The sequence below is a fragment of the Chelon labrosus genome (assembly GCF_963514085.1).
Source record: "Chelon labrosus genome assembly, chromosome: 12".
Lineage (NCBI taxonomy): Eukaryota > Metazoa > Chordata > Actinopteri > Mugiliformes > Mugilidae > Chelon > Chelon labrosus.
In genome coordinates, this window is record NC_140345.1 from 18,829,237 (window position 1) to 18,846,582 (window position 17,346).

A 17,346-nucleotide genomic window follows, 5' to 3' on the forward strand; every position below is an offset into this window, starting at 1 on the left:
CAAATGAAATTCATTCATTCATATTCTGTAACCGCTTATACCTGTTAAGGGTCATGGGGGTCTGCTTGAGCCTATCCCAGCTGTCATTGGGCGAGAGGCAGTGTACACCCTGGACAGGTCGCCAGTCTATCACAGGGCTAACACAGAGAGACAGACAACCATTCACACTCACATGCACACCTACGGCCAATTTAGAATCACCAATTAACGTAATAAGCAGATCTTTGGACGGTGGGAGGAAGCTGCAGTACAGATGAAATTATACTTATTATAGTCAAACTTCTTGAACCAGTAGTGATTTCCTGTTGTGTCCATGACAGCACTCATGTCACAGTCTTCTATTTCTTTCTCTCCTGGACCCCAGTGTTCAAATGATACGAAATGATCATCAACCCAGAAAAAATATTTCTGGGTGCAGTTGTAGTGAAGACCCAGCCATACAAAGGGACTGTCAGCCTTTCTGGCCTCCAACTCAACCCAGCCCTGGGTCTCTTCATCAAGGATGGACACCAGATCCATGTTTAAGTCTCTGCAGTAGTACAGGGCTTCGTCCCAGGTTCTGTTCTCTTTGACCAGCATCAAGCCTTGAGTAAAGAGAGACATCTAATAAGATGAACATTGACAATTAAGTAGAAAAAGAAGTTTAAAAACTACACCTGATTATATGGTGTATAATTTGCAAGATTCCTCAAACATACGTTCTAGTCCTAAGGTTTTAGAGAATAAAAAAAGAATCATGAATCAAATCATGTATAAATGTGACCATTTGGTGATGAAAAATATAAAGAGTTGTCAGTGTGAATGTTTGCTACTCTATGAGTGGCGTCGTCTAACATGTTGTATTAATAAAACACATCTGCTTTTAAACATACGGTGGATTGTAATCTGCAATAGTGACATTTTCTGCAAGTTTGTTTATTAACTGACCAGTTACCTGAAAACATTTTATCTTACCATTTGATGTTTTTGTACCGTGGATCTTCACCTCACACAACGCTACAAAATGTTGTCTTTCTAAGTGTACGGTCACATAGCGCCCAGATATTGTTCCATTGTCACATGTAAATGTTAGATTTTTTCCTCTGGTGGTGTCATTAATAGTTGTACACCTGGACGGAAGAAAGAAAGAGAGAGAAACAGATTGGACTGTGAGAAATAGTTCTGTTTCCAGCTCTGTTTGATTAAGTATCAATAGAAGACAGAATTCCCCACACCCACAAATACAGCATAATGTTGTTGAGTAAAGTTAGCTGCAACTGTCTGAGAGCAGACTTTAAAAAAAAGTTTAAAACTGATATTTAGTGGTACTGAATGCAGTTCTCCTGAGTACTGTCTGCCTATATATATCCTTCTCCCTTATTACCACATATCACACTCATGTCAGAATGTCTTATCTTACTGAATATAATTAATACAGGACGTATTATAATAGTTTGTTTTTACAAATTATAATCCCAGAAATAAATAAAGGATAAATCACAAGCAGCACTAGACTATCATAAAAGGTTGTACTATGGTTCATAGTAGAGTGAAGGCATTACACTTTGTGGTGGGAAAAATTTCCATCAGATGAGTTCCCAATGAGGAGCCGAGCATTTGTTAGGTCAATACTGTGCTGATAAACGTTGTAGATGTTGATACAGGAAATTTCATATAGACCCAGTAAATCCATTGTCCACCAGGAGTTGGGCTCGTTTTCAGTGTGAGAACAACGACCATCAATAGCTCTGTCAGAATAGAGATTGTCGTGGGTTGAAGACTGATTTGTTTTTCCTCCCTGTATCAGTTTTCCTGTTTTGCAGCTAGCTGCAGCAGAAAACAGAAAATAGTTCACTTCATAATATTGACCCATATACATCTTCAGCAGCAATGCTGTTATACTTTATGACATGACTCAAGAGAGATGAAACAGAGAAGAGCAAAGCAATGCATTTAACTCTACCTCCTTGGTCCTGAGCAGACCTCCCTGTGAAATGTGAAGTGTCAGAGAATTACATCAGAATTTCTTTTATCATTCTTGTCACGTACATGCTTATCATATTATTTTGGGAATCATTTACTTTCTCAAATTCACATTTGACTCTGTGCATCCGTGAATCAAAGGAGCAACTTACCAATCAAACAGAAGAACAGCAGAGTCCACAGCATCTTTGCTTTGAAAGAGAAGAAACTGCAGTAACTGTTGACTAGATGCTCGACACAAATGACCACAGACCAATGACTGGAAATCACAAAGGCTTTGAACAAATGTCTCCCCTCTATCTCAAAGCACCAAAAACTGACAATCCAGGTGGTGCTCAGCTACCTCTAGATCCACCAATTTTAAAATGAAGCCCTCTCCTTGACAAAGCCACATTTATTTCTCTTCCTCCACAGCTTCCCACATTGAAACACACTAACGTTATTCATTCTTGTTTCTGCTCAGGTTCTTTTCATTAGTCAAAGCAGCTCAAGAGTATTTGCATCTGTCAGCACGTTATACCCACAAAGCTCACAAACACAGTTTCAACACATATAAGTACAATTTGAAATTTGATTTCAAAAGCTGGCTATGTAATGAGCCGTTTTATTGTGGGACATCGTCCCTGAACCTGAATAAATTACTGTTGTTTTTATGTTTTTGGTGAGAAGTTCAAAAGACAGACATTTGTTAGACTGAAAGAACGAAGATAATGTTTCCAGTAAACATGTTTCAAAGTCAACAGAGTAATCACTCATTAAACTGCACGTGTGGAGAAACGCTGTCTCGATGAACATATTTATGGACATCCATGTAAATAAACAGAGTAGAAGTGAAGATACGTCAGCTGGCTGAAGCTGCTCCGTGATGTGTTTCTGTCTGCAGTGGTTTTGTGAGAGTGCTGCTCTGGATACTGACGATTCTTTGGAGAAGCAGAAAGTCTACAAGTTTAGAGGAGACTTGGCCGTTAGACAAGGGAACTATCAGGTAATTAAAGTCATTCAGCTCAGTCTTTCTAAGTCCAGTCACCAGGTATTACTGAAAAATCACCAGCAACGTTGGAGGCATTCCACAGAAACACTCGATTCATGGCCTTCAGGAAATTAAAATTAAAAAATTTCCCCAGTCTGTTTATTCACTGCTTTACTTCCCTGTATTTGAATGTTTCTATGTTGTTAACAACAAATATAGAGAGTTTTTCAGTAGCCTTATTTCCATAATGCACCATTTCATCATCTTCAAAACAACAAGTCATGGTATTAAACAGGAAAGTAGTTTAGTCTATATATTTCATCCAAAAGAACTCAAATGTAATTTAAGTTGACTTTAATTAGCAGCATGTTGCTCAACAGTAACATTTCCCTGACTGCTTTAAAAAAGACTTCTGAGCAGACATTTAAACACATTTATAGACTTGAGGGAACCAGAATAAAGGAGTGAAATCCAAATCTGCTGTATTTTGACAGCCCACCTTCTACTCTCATGATTTGAAAGCGTCTGTTTCTGTTCTTGTGGTGTGTGTGGTTCAGAAAGCCTTGGAGGCGTACAGCAGCTGCCTGCAGTGGATCGCCGACAACAACCTGAGCATCAGACGAGATGTACTGGAGGGAATGGCCCGATGCTGCACCAAACTGGGACAGAGAGACAGGGCACTGGACTTGGCTGATTTGCTGGTAACTCTTTCCCTGATTTCAAATTCAGTGCTGAACAGTGACCCATACAAGTGATACAACTACCTGGAGCTGTCATATTCTTTATACTGTATGTCACATTGATTAACAAAAATATAAACACAACACTTTTGTTTTCGCTCCCATTTTTCATTAGCTGAACTCAAAGATCTAAAACATCTTCTATATACACAAAATAACCATTTCTCTCAAATATTGTTCACAAATCTGTCTAAATCTGTGATAGTGAGCACTTCTCTTTTGCCAAGATAATCCATCCCACCTCACAGGTGTGGCATATCAAGATGCTGATTAAACAGCATGATTATTGCACAGGTGTGCCTTAGGCTGGCCACAATAAAAGGCCACTCTAAGGGGCCGTTCACATGGAGACGCTTTTTGGTCTAAGCGCAGACGTTTTGCATGGTTTTGGCCGATCGTCCACACGAATCCTGTAAACGCATTTCCCTAAAATGCACTTTTCTGAAACCGGGTCCCAGGGTGGAAAAATTCGCAAACGCACCTCTTGCGTTTTAGTGTGGACAGGGAAAAACGGAGAAGTGCGTTTCGATGATGTCATCGCCACACCCCTCGAGCAGCCTTCCACCTCTTATATCCCGCGAGACGTCTCATAACAACATCAACAACAATGGCGGACTACATGCTCGCGTTCCTGCCGGAGAAGATATTGAGCCTATTATGGTTACTAGGGCAAAATATCATTTCTCCTTGAGTTTGGTTTCTTCTAAAGCCGGTTTGTAAACAGCGCTCCAGCTTTATGCGCATGCTCCGCCTCTTCCTCTCCGTTTTTGGTGAATTTCTGAAACTGAAACAGCACCACCTATAGGCCTGGAATATGAAGTAGCGTTTTCAGTCGTGTTGAAACGGATCCGTGCGGATGCAGATATTCTTGAAACGATGCCAGGGAAAACGGAGGGGGAAAAGATCGTTTTCGTACGTGTGGACGAGGCTAAAATGTTCAGTTTTATCACACATCACAATGTCACAGATGTTGCAAGTTTTGAGGGAGCATGCAATTGGCATGCTGACAGCAGGAATGTCCACCAGAGCTTTTGCCCGTGAATTGAATGTTCATTTCTCTACCATAAGCGGTCTCCAAAGGCATTTCAGAGAATTTGGAAGTACATCCCACCGGCCTCACAACCGCTGACCATGTGTAACCACACCAGCCCAGGACCTCCACATCCAGCATGTTCACCTCCAAGATCGTCTGAGACCAGCCACTCGGACAGCTGCTGCAACAATCAGTTTGCATAACCAAAGAATTTCTGCACAAACTCTCAGAAACCAGATCTGTACACAATTCCTGGAAGCTGAAAACATCCCAGTTCTTGCATGGCCAGCATACTCACCGGTAGTCTTGTAGTCAAGACCACCTAACCCGAGGCCGAGTTGAGACCGAGTCAAGACCAAGACCAGAGGATTTCGAGACCAAGACTTTGAGGGGGCGAGACCAAGTCAAGACCAAGACCGAGGAGGGGCGAGACCAAGTCCAAGTTCGAGACAGAACTGAATAAACAGAAGCATTAGTCTATTTGTCATATGGGAGGGGGGGGGGGTTGACTCTTGCATGAGTTGAGACCTTCGCATACGGATCGGATTGGACAAATGCGAAAGGAATGTCTCAAAATTACGTAAGCGAAGCAGGGATGAATGCGCCCGTTGGATGATCCGCAAACGCAGATTAAACACTTCACACACGGAAAGTAAGAGTCGCAAATGAAATTTCAAGACAGATGCGAGTGCGAGAAGTGATATATTTGTACAAATTGGTATGATTTAATTTGCAAGTTTCCAAACATTTGAATAAATCATTACACCTTTGTGAAAATACCAATTTACAAGTCACGAATTTTGTCTTTGCGCTTGCAAATTAAATTTACAAGTCAGAAATCTGGACTTTGCACTTGCGAATTCTATCATATACGTGGATTTCGGTGTTTGCGTATACGAATAATATTACGACATATTGCGCTCCATACTCATGCGCACAGGTGATGTCGGAAGCAGAGGAGCAACGCAATGTTCAAACACTCATCCATAAAACGTAAGTTGAACGTAAATATCCTACAGAATTAAAATGTGATTCATAAAGTTGACCGTGTAAGTTATCAGCCTGGTTTGCATGTCCTCAGAGAAAGTTAGCGAGAGAGTTTTCAGAGAACAAGCAATACCAGGCGAAACAGTGTAATGGTTATTTATGATGTTAACTGTGAGAAAGATTCAGTCTTCTCAACCGAGGGCAGCTGCGCATACTGCATCATACCTATAAGTGCATGCTAACCATGTAGCACACCCACGTAACAGGAAGAAGCTAAGCTAAAAGCTCATGATACCATTTTTACCTAATCGAATGAGCACGTCCGCAAAATCGGCGCTAGCGATTAAGCTACCTCACGCTAACGATACAAACAGCATGTCATATGAAAGCTGAGTTCTGATACATGTTGTAAAACTATTGAGTTTTAATAAAAGTTTTGTTTTGTTGCAGCTCTGACTCTGTTGTTTTTTTTAACAGGTGAAGAAAATCTAATGCAATGTTGAAGATTTTTGGATAACAGCAAGCATGGTCTCATTCAATATGCATATTTTGCAAAGCTGCTAATGTGAAAAACAAAAGTTAACTGTAAAAACATTCATAACAACATATTGTACTGTGAAGTATTTACAGCTATTTACTGGCCAGGTAAAATCTGTAATTTAAATAGAATACAAGATAATATTGTAAACTAGATTACAATTAGTAGTTTTTTTTTCCGAAAACTACAAATTGCTGTAATTTATATACAATAAAAACCTGTACAAGTTATCCTGTAATATCCTGTAACCCTTTTACAATAATTGACAGACAGCAGTTTTACAATACTTTACTGGCAACTCTTTTTTTTTTTTGCCTGGTATTTACTGTAAATTCTACAGTCAATTTGTTACAGTGTTCAGTCCGTCTGACCTCTTGCAAAAGATAATTCATTACACAGAACCATCTGGGAAAACCTCCTCAAGGGTCTTGTTTAGGTAAATTTGAATATCTGTATTAATACTGCTACCAGTGGAGCAGCATACCTTGCAGCATGTGAAAGGTCGTCGCCACCAAGATGCTTTCTTGGGCAGTCTGGTTGGCGTTTCGCCATTAGAGGAGATGTCGCTAGTGATGAAGAGAAACACGGTTAGGTTTTGTGAACATGAATGACGCTAAACAGACACATGGACTGTAGAAACTAGTAAATGGTATTGAGCATGCGGTGTCTTACCTTTCCAATGGGGTCGGCGGTTTCTCCTCAGATGTCTTCTTTTTCTGCAGAGTAAAAACAAAATATATTAATCCATTTAATGTTGCAAAAAAATAAAAAATAAAAGTGTGTGTTCAGTCAAACATACTTTAAAGATGCTGAAGAGACTCTTCCTCCGTTTCCTCTCTGTTTGTTGACTATCTCCAGCCTTGGCTGGCTGTGCTGGGGCTGGAGCTGTGGTGGCAGCGAGGGTTCCTGGGATGCTGGTGACGAAAAAAGAAAATAAAAAAAATGATTGTCTGATATTTGATCATTTGTAGTCTTGAATAAATAATAAATATGAAAAATGGATGAAGAACTAACCAGCATTTGCACCACAAAATCAGTTATTTATACATTTACACACTAAATACTTCATTTCACTCAATGGAAACTTTCAATTAATTTTAAATTCACAAAAAAACAAACACAAACTTAACATTTTGAACCGATATCTTGATTTCTTATTGCTTTAAATCAGTGTAAATAAACTCGGTAGACTCAGAGGCTGAAACAATTGTACACATTGGAATATGACAGCAAAACTTCAAATAAAGTTGAATATTTTTCTACAAAGATGGTCTCCAGTTATGTTGCACTTGAATGTCTAACTGTATTTCTTCACCTCCTCTGAGAGCTGGAGAGCTTCTCGTCTGCCACCTCCTCTTGCTTGCGGGTTTTCTGTTCAGAACAAAGAACAATCGCATGAATATTGACATAAACGTAAAATGTCTTCACAGCTGATCAAGCCACATACACACACATGCACAGCTGGTTTACAAAATTCACAGAAAACATGTACAAAACGCTCGGTTTACAACTGTAAGCACAAAACGTGCAGAAGAATGTGCAGCAAGTCTGAAACAAACCTTGGTCAATCGCAGGCAAGGCATTTTTGGTTCTCTCGGCGAGTACTGATATCTATAACTCTGGAAATCTCTTGAAATCTAGAAAAGTCTCGAAATCGCGAAATATCTCCAAGTCTTGAAATGTGTTCGGTCCGGTCGGAAGCTGAACTATAACTGATTTCTGACTGAATATCTGTCTTTGAGGCGACAGAGTAAAACCTTCTAGAATGTTGACCGCTGTTATGTTGTAATGGAGATACCGTCCACATTTGCATATAGAATGTTGCTGCACCCCTGACAAGTTAACATGTTTTAATTCAAAAATGTCTGGGGCCTTAAATTAAACTTTGGCAACTCAGGACCACAAGAGTTGAACATTAGAGTGAGCTAAGTCAATCCTTTCATGAAGCTTTCCCTCTAACCATGTGGCAGCTTTGGGAAATGTGCTGCAAGCATCTGATATTTATCTGTTCCTAGATATTATTGTCCTCTCTGCGAACAAGTAGGCCCTGAAACATTAGCATGCTAATCCTAGCCTAGCACACAGACTGGAAGCAGGAGGAAACTGTTAGCCTAGCCCTGTCATAACTGAAAAGTACACATAACAGCTAGTTAACCAACTAGTAACCAGTCCATCCCGTAGACGTCTGGGTTTATCTGATGGGAAAATTTAAACATGATAACTGTTGCTAAAACCACAAGGTGTCAACTCAGCTGCACCATTTCCCAATCCATATTACTCAACAAAATATTAGTACTGGTGTCTAGACAATAAAGTGGCTCAAAAGAAACTGGTGCATCTTTTGTTTTTTTTACTTTTTTTTCCCTTTTGGAATCAAAACTGTGGCAATTTTCAGCCTCTCCAGTCGTTAATGTTGGAGAAATACTCTTTCGCTTTCAAAGGGACACAAGCTGGTTAAGTTTCATCTTCATTTTTCAGTGATTCTCTTGAAGTAAAGGCTAAATGTGATCATTGCTTGTGCGTGATATCATAGACTTTTCCCGGGCCAGCTGCAATGGCCTGGTTGAGCCACATTCTACTGAATTAGAGACATAAAATATGAAAATCTGAGTAGTTATATAGGTGTCTCATTTTTTGTAGCTTCCATTGAAATGACTTGTTGCCATTTGCTTTTTCTCCTTGACCGTGAACATACCACCTTACCCACAGATACCACTGTAAATCAGCCTCAAATGCATGACTCGAAGCCTGACAAGATCGATGAATGCAGCTGACTCACAAAGTAAAAGTCCCTCAGTCCCTTTTCTTCTTGGTAATTCTATGCAATGGATGGGGAAAAGTGGATAGTGGATGGGATTATAGAAATGAGGATTTGTTTTTAATGACATTGATGAACATTAACATTAGCCATGGCAGCCAAGGCTACGTTGAAACCTAGCAAGATGAATTCAAAACCACAGACCTCCATGTGGCAGCATTAATGGATGAGCGGGATCTGCAAAATCCACCTGGATGTGGTTGATCTCCATCTTTCCCTCCCTCCCACTCTCACAGTCCGTCCTCATAGCTGAATATCCCCCTCTTATCAGTAATACTGGCCCCTCTCATCTCCATCTTTCTCTTTCCCCACATCTCCTCATCCCCTTCTTTCCTTGACACGAGTAGAGTGACGTGAACTTTTCAAATTGGTGTCAGCACTCTTCTCTCTACATCTGTTTTCCTCTCTCACCCTTTTCCTCTGACATTATTAACAACATTTTACATTTTATTTCCCCTCTGTCTCCCTCGCTCTCTTTCTCTCACCATCTCTAATTTATTAACATTAGTCCACATTTCTCTCTTTCCCCGTGCCCTCTCTCAACAACTTTCCCTCCATCACTGCGGTTACACAATCAGAAATTAAATTGCCTGGGTCTTGGTTAGATAAGTGTGGCTATGAAGCCAGCCGAGCGGTAATTAGATGGTAAATTGGGGACATTAACGTTGGGAAGGCAGCCTGCTGTCTCTCTCGGCATTATCACAGTCCAGACACACCTTCAAACAACTACATTTACTATGACCTTTAGCCAAAGAACCTCCTGCTGTGTGGTTATATATGTGTGTCTGTCCATGTATGTTCAGTGTCCTTACTTCCTTATGATAAATGTGTGTGGATGTGGCCTGTTCTTTTCACACACGAATTTTCTTCAATTATTAGCTTGACGTGCACTCAGTTGTGTAAAACCGTTACATTAACAAATTGCTGTAGTTATTTGGACTCTTCTTCTAGTATAGGTAGTCTGTTGTGCTGTGGTGTGTTCAGTGTCCGCTGTTGTTCACTGTGCCTACTGATGTACGGCTGGTAGTTTAAAGATGGTTCAGTTTATCATGTTGTGCTGGCCTGGCCTGTCCTCTCATCTCTCAGCCTGTCACCTCCCTAATGGGAGACCATCCGTCACATCGACAAACCTACACACACACGTACACACCCACACACACACACACTGACACATTTATAAAAGGCTTAACGCGGGATATACAGCTAAATATAATGAACAGCATCACGGCAAGTTCAGAACAAGAACTACTACAGGGATATCACCACTGTCCACTTCATGTCTCAACAATCACATGCACCTATAGACAGTGAGTGTTTTACAGTTACTGTTCAGCCACAAGGAAACACAGTTCCATCTATTTCAGTATCTCTTTGAATGGGTTTACTTCATTGGTGCTGATCAGATGAACCACATCAACCATTACACAATAACAAGACATGTTCAAGTCAGCAGACGTACCAAAGTAGGCAAGAAGTGGCTTCATGTAACAGTCTAACCATGATGGCTCCAATAAATCAATTTCTTCTGCTGATGCTAATGGTGTTCTCAACACACAAAGTGGTATTGACCTCTAGAAGTTAGATTACAGAACTGCAGCTAAAATATTCAGATAAAACAAACAAAACACTAAATATAACTCTCTTCTAATTTCTAATGGTTGTAGGCTTCTCAGTTTCCAGCACTACTGTAGCTCCCCTCTTCTGTTCTGGCAAACACTCATTGCTGGTTGACATGAAAGATTGCTACCAGTGTGGGTACCAGCGTGAGAATGTCGCGATATATGTATATATCAGTATTAATCAGTGTGTGAAACCTATTTGGAAAGGGTTTGAATGTTACGGACTATAGCTTCATTCAAACTTCTGTCCCTCTTTAATCTCATAAGGTCACCTGTGGGATGAGGGGGACACGGTGTTTGCTGCTGAAAATCCTGTTAGACACTAGACACTGCTGAATGAGTTGGTTTAAATAAAGCGTTCTACAGGACGTCTGATGCCCGATGGACGAGCTATAAATCATAGTTAGAATGAAGACGGATGTTTAAATCAGTGGACAGGCTCTGTTACCTTCAGCGTATTAAGACCTGTCAGATTTAAATTTGCTTTGTTCCCTTTACAGCACATACATCTGTTAACACAATAACAAGATATGTGTGTATTTATGTAGACAGTCCAACCACACAGTAATTGACTGTGATTCAATGAATGTCATTGCTTAGGCTATATAGACTCCCCCCCCCCCCCCCCCCCCCCCCACACACACACACACACACTCTCTTTCAGCTTCTGAATGTTTATTTACCAACATTACTTTTCTTTTCTCTCTACTTTGTCGTTCATTTTTTCCCCAGTCGTCTTCGTCTGAATTTTCTCCCCTCTTCTCCAATGTCTCTCCTTCTATTTTTCTCTTTTCCAACTTCAATCTTCTCTAACCATGTTCTCTACAACTCTCATCACCTCTCTCCGTGTCCTTCCTTCTCCTTTCTCACTTCCTCTGACTTCATCTGCTCTCCTCATTTACACTGTTATCAGACAGGAGTCATCGTAGCAGAACGGTAAACTTAATGAAGATGAAACAGCTCAGTGTGTCTGCTTGTGTGTTCAAGATGCATGTGCGAACAGTGCAGTGAACACTTTACATTAATTCCTGACCCTCGTTTTTCTTCTGCTGCCTCCATGTGTTACTTTCTCTCTCCTTTGCAGGTTGATCAAACATAGTAGGATCCTACCAGCAGTCTTCCATCTCATTACAGTAAGAGACCAGACTCATTTAAATAATTAGATTTTCTTCAGTCAATCCATAAATCACTTGGTTATTCAATCAGTCAATAAGTTGTAGTGAATCAGCTGTTCAAGTCAAGTTATCACAGTTTATATTAATTTATGGCCAAACCAAAGCACTTGTGCTGCAGCAAACCGTTTCCACTTTACACACACACACACCCATGCACTCACACACAGTCACTTAATAACCATTGTTCTGCATGGCTGCCCGCCCAGCCCCAACTAGCTGATGCAGAATGTTAAACACTGTTATCCAACAGCCTGATTAACTCGTCTCCAGACTGTCTACTCCTGTCTGAACCAGTCACGTCTGGATCCATTAGTGCCGTCCATACCGCTCACATCTGGATTGATTTATGCTGCCTGAAGCTCTCTGATCTGGATTGATTACACCTGTCGCTGGTGATCACACTTGTTATGGAGAAACTCAGCTAATTGTATTTGTTTAGGTGATGAAGTAGTTCTGCTTCATAAATGAAAGGACTTCAGGATGTTTGAAGACCAGGGCTCTTAAATGGTCGGTTGCTTAAATATGTCGCTGATACTCTGTGTATACAAGCTGAATGGTTTCTGTGTTAAGGTGCAGGGTCATAGTTAAACTGCAGTTTGCCGTTCTTCAACATTCATTGTCAGTTTCATGCTGACAGTGATGTACACCACAGTCATTTACAGCTTATTATTTCATAAGGATCAAAGTAGATTAGCTTTGTCATTTGTTGTTACTGACAGGCAGGTTGTCCGAGGGGCGAACTGACGTCATTGTCTTCGGCCTCAGGCAAATGCACATGATGAGTACGAGGCAGGCTTATCAAGCCGTACACAGATCACACTGATGTGTACAGACCCTGCAGGCAGAACTGGTACATCTCACAGAGGATCAAACAGTGAAATGGAGGCAGGAAGTGGAAAGAGATGTGAATTACTGTAGGGGGAAAACGAGAGACGGTTTCGTTAGGAGACAGAGTTATAGGCGGTTTAGACTTGTGCGTCAAATTGACGCAGAAGGTACGACGACAGAGCAGAGCATATGCAGACCCTAGCGCTGTAGCTGATGTGCACCTCGGCGACCCAGACCACAAGAGCTGTGACTGGTCCGCTTGGTAGTAGCGTGTTTCCGCTTTAGTATTTCTGGCTGCTTCTCCATCTTTGCAACTTTGGAATTGGATCAATAAAGATGGAACACATCGAGCAAAGGTTAACTGAGGAGGTTTGGAGATACAAACGTTTGTATGGCTCGCCTTTGACGAAGTTTCGCAGAAGTTTCAGTAGCCATTGTTGAAAGTGAAGCAGTGGAAACAAAAACTAACCTGACTGGCACAGCACCGACTAGCGTTTGGGTGGTGGTTTTACAGAGCGAGCCAGACTGACGAGCGCATGAGTATAAATGGCTAGCACCGGCATAGGCTACGTGCGTAAGTTACAACATCTATGTCCTGCAGGACTTTAAATGAGCCTTTAAACTTTAAAGCAAAGGGGGGATAAGAGCAAGAGATGAGTAGATGGCTACTGGCCAGAGAGAGAGAGAGAGAGAGAGAGAGAGAGAGAGAGAGAGACGTATGCAAATGTTTCAGGACCTGCAGTTCAACAGTGTAATTGCAACCCTCAGCGGCAATGAAAACACAACACAATAATGCTTGCTTTCTCCGATTTCTGTTTAAGCTCTGTGTTCGTTCCTCTCTCTCTCTCTTTCTCTCCCCTCTACTCTTCATTTTGTGTCTCGTTCTTTCCGTCCTTTCCTCTGTACACTCCTATCTACTATCAACCCCTCCTCTCCCTCCTTTTCCATTGGGTCAGCAGTGCGGCAGTTCAGTAGTCAGCATCATTATCATCCAATCAGCTCTGCTCTCAACAAGAAACTGTCAACCCAGCACTAATACTGGCCTGGCAATTAACGCTATCTCCACTCCTCTTTTCTCTTCCTCTGTTACTCTGTCTCCCTTTTTTGGTCCCTCTACTCGTATCCCTCCTTTTTGTCTTCCTCTCTAATCTGCTTTTCCGGTCTACTCAGCTCACATCTCGTCCCCTCGTCTCCTTTCCTTCCTCTCCTCTGCTCCAGATTTCACCTTCTACCCTATTCTCTATTTTGGGCTCTTCCTCGGTCTTTTCCTCTTTCTCCCTTGTTTTCATTTTGGTTCACCCCAGATCAGAGTTGTGATGGCAAGAAGGAGAGGAGAGGGAGAGGAGGAGAGAAGACGAAAAGGGAGGAAGCGTGTATAATTGGCTTTTTAAGGTGTGACAGAGAGAGGAGGGGAAGGTTGGTGTGTGAGTCTGTATGAGTGTGTTTGTCTGTGTGTTGTGAGGCAACGAAACAGACAGCGAAGAAGAGCAAAATAGGGAAGTGGGTCTTTTTCTGCTTGTGTGAACGTATTTGTGCTCACACTCTTGTGTATGTGTGAGACAGAGGGGAGGTATGCGTGTGCATGTGTGGAGCAGTGGATGCAGCCGATGTGTGCGCGAGAAAGAGAGGAGATGAGGTTTATAATTGGGCAGATTTGCCTCCGACTGAGATAATACCCCCTGGGGAATGAAGACAGAGGGAGCAAAGAGAGAGACAGAGATAGGGAGGAAGAAGAGAACAACAGAAAGAAAAAGAATCATGAGAGGAAAGACAGAGGGAAGATGATAGAGTCAAAAAAGCAAAACAGGAGGTAAAAGGGTTAGCAGAGATGTGACAGAAGGATACAGAGAGATGATGTGGTGCATTTGGGTAGAAGACAGACAGCAGGGATGAGATGATAGAGGAGAAAATTGGAGGTTAAAATGAGTGACAGTTTGATAGTGGGAGAGGACGAGAGAGGCGGCAGGGGAAGAATAACTGTATGCTGGAGGAAGAGATGACTCCTAAACAAAGTTATTTGTATTTTACACCAACAGAGATTGATTGGTTTTAATTGTAGAGCATGTAGCAGACTCATGGAGAAAGTTGAGTTTGAACTCTGATTACTTAAAGATATATAGAGTAAGTTGATAAGGAAAGGGACACATCTAGAGCACATAGAGCGTCATAAACTCAGTCAGTGTCCACAACCTGAGCAACTCATGAGTTTGGTCTTGGACTGAGGTGCTGACAAAGTTAATTAAAGTGAGCTCATATAATATATTTTTTGTAAATCATTGTGAGGCATGCGTTGTTGGTCATCTTTATCATGTTACGCTACAGGCTCATGTGTTTCTTCCATTCATTCACTGCTATTTGGCAACTTCATCTCTGGTAACGCGCAGATTCACCAACAGAATCACAAAGTCAACTTCCTCAAAATGTTGCCCTGGTATCACGTCCCTGAAGGCATGTGTATATGTGTGTGTTTGTGCGTCCGTGTGTGTCCCTTGATGTGTGCAGTGGAAGCTAGCAGGTTTAAGCAAGCGCAATATTGAATTTGTGGACTCAGGAGAAAGCGGATGAGGTCCTGAGTCCCTGGGACACACACACACACACACACACATATAGAGGCATACACAGAGGGGCCTGTCTGGCTATGTCCCTGCGGCCTCATTATCACCACTGGCTTTGTCCTCAGCTTGCCTGACTACATACACTCGCACACACACCCGCATAGGTGCAAGCACACACCAGCCCCCATCTCCCCACAGCGTGCACCCCAGCTCAATGCATACATATTAATGCCCGGTCAGGGGGGTAGGGGGGACTAAAGTGGAGGCAGGGTAAAAGACTGGGTGAAAAAGAGAAGGAAGGATGGAGTGATAGAAGGAGAGGCAGAGATGGAAGAGAGAGCGCACAGAATGTGCAGCGGAAATCAATTCTGCGAGAAATGCAAAGCTCATTAAAAAGAAAACTTCTGCCCAAACCAAATTCATTTGGGTAATAAGGTCTGATAAGCAGAGAGGACGTGACTAGACCGCTCTCCCCAAACTATTACTCTGTTGGTCAAGAGAGAGCAAGTCAAAGATTATATTTACCACAGAAGAGGAGGAAGAAAAGGACAGTGAGCATAGCAGGGGAGGAGTGACTTTGGCAGAGAGAGAAAACGTTTGCCACTATTAATCACATTATCCCACCGTTAATTGGCCTCAAGTTCCACTGCAGGCATGAGCTGAACTAAAATAAGTCAAAGTGAGGCACAGAGGTGCTAATGATGAAGGGCAGGAAAAAAGACTTGAGAAGGCTGAAGTCATAATGAGATGCAGGAATGACTTGGTGTGTCTGTTCAACCTGTATCGTGTTAAAGAAGGGTTAAAATACCACAGCACATGCAGAAAAACTACTTCCTATCTTAGTCTATCAGTGTGTCTGTCTGTGTCAGTCTGTCAGAGTAAGTCTTGGCGGGTCTCTGGATCCATCATTATTGACTGTCAAATCTCTATAAATGATTTATGTGTATGTGTGTGTGTGTGTGTGTATGTGTGTGTATATAGAGCCAGAGGCTATCTTGTCCAGCAGCAGAGACAGAGGCAGCAGAGGAGCTGCTCCTAGCCAACAGACCCCTGAGTCAGCTCAGCACACACCTCATTCACACGGTGAGACCCTGTACATGTGTGTTTGAGTATGTGCACATGTAAATGTCTTGCATTCGTACATAGATACCTCTTTGCTTCTCCATGCATGTTTGTGTATGCCTAGATGTATATTTCATACAGTTACACTAACGATGTGAATTACTAACTAAAATATGTCCATCGTTTCTTTGGGAATTTTAGGTGAGTGTAAAGGGGACGGATGCTGGCGTTCAAAAACCTCAGAAACTGAAAAGGAATGATGGGAAAGTAAAGGCAAAGAGTGGAGGCTGTTCAGTACAATGGAGCATGGATGGAAGATAGATGAGAGAATTCACCGTAAAGAGAGAGGCATTCTGGGAAGTGGAGTAGTGGAGAGGGGAGAAAGAAAGGAGACTGGGGAGAGAAGAAGAGGAGGTCTCCAGGGACACAATAGAGGTTTTTATTTATACTTGACACATTGAGTGTTGTGTGGGCGTCTTTGTGTGTGTGAATGTGTGTGTGTGTGTGAGGGTTGAAGGAGCAGCTGACACACCCCCTTTGCCCCATGAGAGATTAGTGGCAGAGAGCAGGAGAGACACTTCAACTGCTAAGCTTGTCTGAGTTAAAAAAAAACATTTTCCAACAGAAATCACTTTTTGTCAAATTTTAGGAGTCTTCCTGAAGAACTGATGATCAAGCTATAAGTTAATTATCAATTAACCCCATACCCTTTGCTTTTAAAACAGCACCAGTTCCCCAGTGCGTGGTCTTTTAAGGTGCCGACTAGCATTTGCAGGGTATGCACAGTGAAGGAGCTGAATGTTTTATTGACTATGCAGATTTACTGAATTCCTTAAGAGGCACCTCAGAGAACAATTATTAATACTACAGGGGTGCCCCACCTAACTGTACCCGAGTCTCACAACAAATGGACTATAATTTGGCCTTGAAATTCATTTGTAATCCTAGAGTTTCTCGTACTTTTGCACTGCACAGATATGTAATAGTGGTTCATTTTCCTTTGTCGACTTGTGTCAAAATCCACTGATGTTGTGGCTCATTTTTATGCAGAACATTCTG